Here is a 7,567-nt window from a genome sequence, read left to right as displayed (position 1 = left end):
ACGAATAGTACAACCCCGGTTCCTGCACCGGTATCTCAACACCAATCACCTTCGGTATGGTGGACGACTTCTTCATCCATGCCATAACCGTCAGAGCCCAGCTGTCTGGAGGAACAAACATACTTACGAGCTCACCTCCAAGGTCGTTGATAAGCTCATTCATGGACTCGCTGTTCCAAGCACGTCGAGGCATGCCGTGGAAGGTAAGCTTTGTTAAAAACTCAAGCTCAGAGGGCACCGAGCCCCATCCTGGGTGCCACCGATCAAAGCTCACCAGCGCGCCATCGCAGATCAAACGCCGGGAAGATTCGAACACATGACTGTAGTCGAAAGTTGTCCGGAAGCTGACAAAGAAATTAGCCGGTGGCGGACAGACTTCGACGAGCAAGTCACTTATTTGGATGCCATGCGCAATGCCAAGAGCTTTGACAAGGTCGTCCGGCGAGACGGGAGGCCGGTCGCCGTTGATGGTTACCATTAGCACTTTGCCGGCAAACTGGTCGTCAAGCGCCGCCATGCCACTGTTGAGCGACAGCACGCAGCGACCGAGGGCAGGACGGACCTCAGTATCTCCGGCTCAGAGATCCGCGTTGACCGGCGACATGATAGTGATCTTGAGTACATGGAGTACAGGAGGGGGATTTGGGGGAACTGGAGTAGGAATCGAGATTCCAGAGGTGGGGGAGGGGCGGGAGAATGGGGATGAAAAAGTAGCTTGAATTTTGAACACGCGCCAATATGCTCTCGGCGCGCAAGCGCACGAAAACACCGGTGGCGCCCACATGTCGGCCTAAGAGTCCTTATTCTTTCTTTTTTGGAGAGCCCAACCATTTTTTTGAGGATCTTTTGAGAGCCCGACCTGAGAATCATAATTGACATGTTTGGCATTGCGTTACTACTCGGCCCATATTCAACGACACCTCACTGGCCAAAACAAGTGTACATCATTGAAAAGACACTGAGCTCAAATTATATAACTTGAAAAAAGGAGATACACTCTGAACACTGGAGAATGGTGATGCCCTCATTTAGCCCACCAGTAGTTCGAGATAATAAACAGTTCGAAACAACATTCAAACACTGACTAGTGACTACTACTGACATAAACAGCAAGACATGATAGTTCATAAGATGTCTTGCTACACCACCAAAACGCACCCACCTGCAGCGCTCAGACTCTCGTGATCCAGACGAGAATGACATTCTAAACAAAGCCAACTATTACATAGTAAGAGTGACATAGACGAGGATGACCAAATGACAAGGAGTATGGATAACAAAAGAAAGAACTACCCATCCAGAACAAGCAGCAAAGACAACAAAGTTATTCGAAGAGATGATCCAACACCATCATAATTTGCAGCCCCGCTTCAATGACCAATGATCCGGAGACACCAGTACTCCACCCTTTCGACGCAACAGCCGAATTACCTATCAACCTGAAGGCTTGAACCACATCACTGCCTGTCGTAATTGAGACATCCAAGGATCAAAGTTAATCCGGATGCCTGTGTCATTCTCACCTGTTTTGGCTGCAGGCTGTATCATTGACAATCAGGGGAGTTTTCTCTCGAACTCCTAGGGCTCGCCGTGTAGACACAGTTTTCCATAGCAAACAGAGCCTCTATGCCATCAAGGTCCTTGCCAACGGTGATCTCCTGGTTAATCGGATAATTGAGTCCGAGAAACAGAGAGTGTGAACCAAGGCTGTTTACCCGCCTCCAACTAAAAAATCCTGAAGCCCCAACAAGCCGGTATCCTGCTCATAGACATAACAACCACTGTCCGGATACTCACATATTTCACGGTGCTTGTATACAGTGGGGTTTTTGCAATATAACTTTTCCGGCTCATGTGTCCGAATGATCATCAATCTTTTGCCGTCGTCTGGTCGAGCGAGGAACCAGTTGTGCTTCCCTGTTTTTGGCAAAGGTGGTGTGATTACAAAGGGCAGTAACTGTAGGGACACTGCATCATATCAAAAAGGACAGGCATTGTTAATGTAAGATCAACATTGTTCAGAGTATGAGTAGGATAATGCAAGAAACAACATTGATATGTCCCTGTTGGAACTGGGAGGAAAATACAGGGAAATGTATACTGGGCTCGAAAATATAGAAGTGCCATGCATGGTTATACTCATGTTATCTCGCAATCGATTCTTCACAGGAAACTACAATGTCATGCATGTTATGGAATCATGTTCTGTCCTCAGAAACAAATTCTTCAAGGTAACTAACATACCATGCATTGTTATATACTCATGTTCTGTGGGCAAATTTTTTGTGAGGATATTATTCTAGCCATTGATTGCTGAAGGGCGAATATAGGTATGTACACATGGTAAGCATTACAAGATTTCACTACTTCCAAATATAGAGTTCTCCATATGCACATTTACTTCCCTAATGTATGGTTAGATGAAACCAACAGTGTGGTGCATGTTTCTACATCATGAAAATGAGGAAACTAACATGGCCATTGATACACACTCATATTTAGTAGTAGTATATAGATTACTGTAAAATAAGGAGAATATCCATATATTCCTAACCGTTTGATTATTTAGGGGTACAAATTGGCTGTAATGACATGATCACAGTCGCATGAATTAACTCATTCCAAATATAGCTGATTTACGGCGTCTCTAATACATTGCCATAGTTCTACTCAATTTCTGCTCAAACAGGGATATGCCAATCATCACAAAAAGTTCAAACAGTGTCATGGTGTCATCATTAACATGAGACGGAAATAATTTACACGCGCCATCCCAGCAATACGTGGTGCCATCTGCTTTGTCGATCGCGTAGATGATGCCATTGTGTTCAATAGCATCACAGAAGTGTGTATCAGCTTTGACGATGATCCACTACGAGTTGAGTTGTCTCCAGCTAAAGAAGGCATCGGCATAAAGATAGGCGAGTCCGCGGTCGAACAAGGCAATTAGCTTGAAGTCTACGAAATTCGCATGTCATGTGGGCACTTGGCAGATTACAATCTTCTGCAAAACAAGGTCCGTCCAACTAACGTGGTAATCTAGATGACTAGGACCGCGATGGTAAACTCTATATAATCCAACGGAGGAAGGATAATCTCATGGGAGGTCTGGAAGTTCACAAGCACCAACTTTTTACTGTCTTCTCTGAAGGCAGTCATCCAGTGGGAGTTCATGCTGACCTAGTACATACCTGCCAAGAAGTTTCGGGCGATGGTGATCGGATCGAAGTCAAGGGAAATGATGTACGGCGACCCACTACATACCTGCAAAGAAGTTTCGGCTAATGGAGATCGGATTGAAGTCGAGGGGCATCATGTACGCCTCCGTATCACGGTGAGCCAATCTCGCAAGACCAGATAGCAGCAAGCAGGGTGTCTTGAAAAGCTTTGGCCTCGCTTCGATGATGGTCGTGTGCATGCCCCTCGAGCATGCAGCTAGCCGTAGGGCGCTCAACATATCCATACACGAACAACAGAGGTTGAGGACGTCACTTGGGAGATTGCTCCAATCGCGACTCATATGGATCCTGCGCGGTTCGCGTTCGGCCATGGTGGAGTTTGGAAGGTGGGGTTTTGGGGGGCTTGATTTATGGGGGAGAAGGCTGTCGGTGCTGGAGCGGCTAGCGAGGGAATAGTGGTACTGGGGGAGGCGAGCGAGGTGAGGGTATGCGGGGGCACAGTGAGATAATGAAGAGTGACCTTAGGATCTCCGGCGAGACGGAGATGGAGATGGAGTGGTGCTAGGGGAGAGGGAGACGAGGCGAGGCATGCTATACAGCGGCGGTGACAGTGACTGCATAGTGCACAAGGTGAGGCTGACTTTGGTAACCCGGACACGCCGCCTGGACTGGTGTCACCTCGGGCGCAGGGTCTTGTCACTTCACTGTGAGGACCGGATGAATAATAGTATTTTGACCATCAAGTGTACCACAATTGTACTACTACTACTAGTAGGAGTAGTAGGAACATGAGTACACTCCCGTGCTAGCATGCCTCTGGGTTCACTTCATCCTCCAGCTATCATCCATTTTGCGAGCAGAACCAAATTCTCATGCATGCGGAAGCGCGAAGAAGGACTTTTCTTTTTTGAGGATAACCGCATATTCCTTAACCGTAGTAGGAACATGAGTAGTACTCCCTCCGGTCCTCTTTTGTCCGCGCATAACTTTTTTCAGTATTTCTCTAATTAGTCTGCGTATATACCCTTTTGCATGCGCCCGTTTCCCTCCATGCCCCGCATTCACAACATTAATTAGCATACGCATGAGCAGCTACAGCCAGACTCCATCCAATAAACTGCAGCATGCAAGTGGGCCACACTGTGCGCGTGGGAGAGAGAAAAGGCAACCGAAGAGCCCGTCCAATCCATTGCATGTAGTAGTCATACCATTGCACCTCTCCTCATGCATGCACATAACTTCTCCCATTTACTTCTCCGTCGGGAACCGATTTTCCTCGGCTTTTTCACTACTCCTTGATCTTCATTTGCATCCAAACCACACTGCATTCACATGTTTTAACCTCTTCACATCCTCCTGGAGTAATTCCGAAGCCCCTATAAATAATCATCTTCTTCAGTTAGACTAGCCATCTAATCCTAATTCTCCAAACCATAGCCCTCCGGTCCAGCGGTTCCAGATGGCGAAAGAGATCGAGATGCAGGTTTTTAGCGTCCAACATGTCCTCGTCGAAGGATCGTTGAGCATAGTTTCCACAATCACCGACCACCCAAGGGTTGTTCGGAAGTGGATCAACAATGTATCCAACTCCCTCCAAAAGGTGGAGATGAATGTCATCGGTCTCGACGCAGAGTACACGGAGCGTGCCACTGGGAAGATCCAACGCGCCGCTGTCCTTCAGCTGTGCCTCGAAGATGATGTTTTGGTGTACCACATCATACACGCGCCCTCCATACCAGGTGAGCTTCACGATTTCTTGTCTCGGGAGGACATATACTTCTGTGGGGCAGCCATCGCAGGGGACAAACAGAAGTTGGAGCCGTACAGCCTTGATTTGAAAAGCATCGCTGACCTACAAACCAGAATAAAAATTCCTGTAGAAGATTGTGATAAACCGACACCATCCCTATTCGACATAGCAAATTTTGTGCTAGGAACAAATCTTCAGAAGGGTGACGAGACGCTGGCATGGATGGGAGAATTATCCCTTGACGTACGAGCGGATAAAATATGCTGCCCTCGATGCCTGTGTGAGTTTCGAGATAGCTGCAAGGTCTAGAGAGCTTGTTGCAAAGCCGTCTCCCACAGAAAATGAGAACAAGAAGAAGAAGAAGAAGAAGAAAAAGAAGAAGATGTTGCACCAGCAGCAGGGCATTATGGATGGATGCACTATTTCCTCTCTTGTAAAAAAATATTCCCTCTCTATGTATATTGATATAGATGGACTATTTCGATGGTGTGCATGGCTTTGGAACAAGTAGTAGCGTGGGTCCGCTTGACTATAAGGAACTTTTTATCCGCCTAGATTTCTCTACTACTCCTTCCAGTGATCTGTATGCAATGCATGTGTCCGTAGACATGACAGCTTGCCCATGGAAGTTCAACTACAACGACCATCACGTTTCATCCACTGCCACTCGCGATTCCCACGATGCCGCTCCAACCCACGGCACCACGTCCCCCGACGTGCGCCTCACCCCTCTCGGCTGGACCGCCCCTCTACCTTTGTGTGCATGACATGTGGGCCACCTTAAATGCGGCGAGCATCAAGTTTCTACCACGACCACACACAATTCCCACGACGCCGCACGAACCCATGACACCACACGTCCCGCACCATCGAATTTTCATCCAGCGGCTGTGACACATTTCATCCCGGGCATCAATCCTCAGCTGGAGTACTTCTGTACTACAGGTAGTACCCGCCGGTGTGGCCATCTACACCTCTTAAGGTCCCAACGCCCAGCTATGGCACCCTCGCCACGGCCACGCCACCATCGGCCGGTTCATCTCGAACGAGTGAGTCGTGAACCACACCACCACCATGAGAATGACATGTGGGCCAGCCGCATTTAAGGTTCGCATGTCATTGACTCATAGGCCGGGCACTAAGCCACTGAAGTTCAGTCTCGTGGGCCCCGAGAGGGAAATGTAACTCCTGCGGCAGGCCTTGTGGTGCTCCCGCAGTACGAGCTCGTGCCAAACCCGGAATTTGTTTCTTACTACTACCAACTACTAGTAAGGTACACGTGCATTGCACGCATGAGATCCTGGTGGTTTGTACATTATGCTTCTACATGTGGAGTCTTCTAGATTCTACATATGGCAAAATCTGGTGGAATGTAGATGATATCCAATGGCCAGTAGTGCTCGGATTTGCCATCTTTGTACCATCGGATTGGCTTCATCCAACGACCACCTTTCATTGTTATGGTTTGGTTTGCAGCCTAAGGTTGCCACGCCTAAGCTTAGGCGTGCCACAAGTGTGTTTGGTTGCGTTCTCGTCTCAGCATAGTTGTTCCCTCTTCATGCATGCTCAACTCAACACCCCTCTTCATGTATGCTCTCTTCATGCATGCTTCTAGTGTATTTGTGCTAATCTACTGTGGACTCATGCACCCTCCATACACTCTACCAAACACCCAAAAATGGGCCGAGAAGGGAACTCTTGGGATCATGCACCCTTCATACACCCTACCAAACACACCAGGCATGTGTTTGGTTCATTGCTACACTTGTGGCTTGCCACACTTTTCTAGCTACATGGTCCACATGTCATAGACTCAACTTCTTGCCAAATCTTGCCACACTTGTGGTGGCCATTTTGTTAGCCACATTTTTTGTGGTAGACACACTTTGCCTAAGCTTAGTTGTGGCAAAGTTAGTCATGAATGAAGTTCAACCATGGAGTCTTCTAGATTCTACATGTGGCAGAATCTGGTGGAATGTAGATGATATCCAACGGCCAATAGTGCTCGGATTTGCCATCTTTGTACCGTCGGATTGGCTTCACCCAACGACCAACTTTCAAAGTTATTCACACACTATATAGGGGGTATAGATATAGATGTGCCGGCCCGTTGTAATGGATCCAACGTATATCTGTTTAATGGAGTGTACTCTAAACACATTATCTATTTATTTTTCTCTAACCTTTCGTAGCCATGCAACCAAGCCACATAAGCTTCATGGGTGCCCCCCACATCATATTATTCATACTACGTTGACAGAAAAAAAAGATAAATCACCCAAAACAAGATCTTCCCGTTTTTTGTTCCTACGATGCTGTGCCGTGCACGTACCTACTAGTTGTATAGTGGTAGTACTAGTTCTATAGTACAAATTTGGTACTAGTAGGAGTAGAGTAGTACGGAATGCTCCTACTCTATCAACGAGCCCCATCTGACACCAAATTTCTTGGCTTCCGTGCTACAGCTAGATCTTCCCCTCGTTTCTGTTTTCCAACCCGGCGGCGGGCGGGGTGCGGTTTGCCAATAGTCGGTTTGCTCAACGGCGGTCCCACATGAAAGTGAAAATGCTAGGCAACACGCCTTCCCTAAGCTATGTGTCGTGCCGGACGGGCCGTGGAGTACTCCCGATTCCCGGGC

The sequence above is a fragment of the Triticum aestivum genome, chromosome 4D (assembly GCF_018294505.1).
Source record: "Triticum aestivum cultivar Chinese Spring chromosome 4D, IWGSC CS RefSeq v2.1, whole genome shotgun sequence".
Lineage (NCBI taxonomy): Eukaryota > Viridiplantae > Streptophyta > Magnoliopsida > Poales > Poaceae > Triticum > Triticum aestivum.
The sequence above is the reverse complement of the archived record's forward strand: the minus strand, read 5'-3'. Positions refer to the sequence as shown.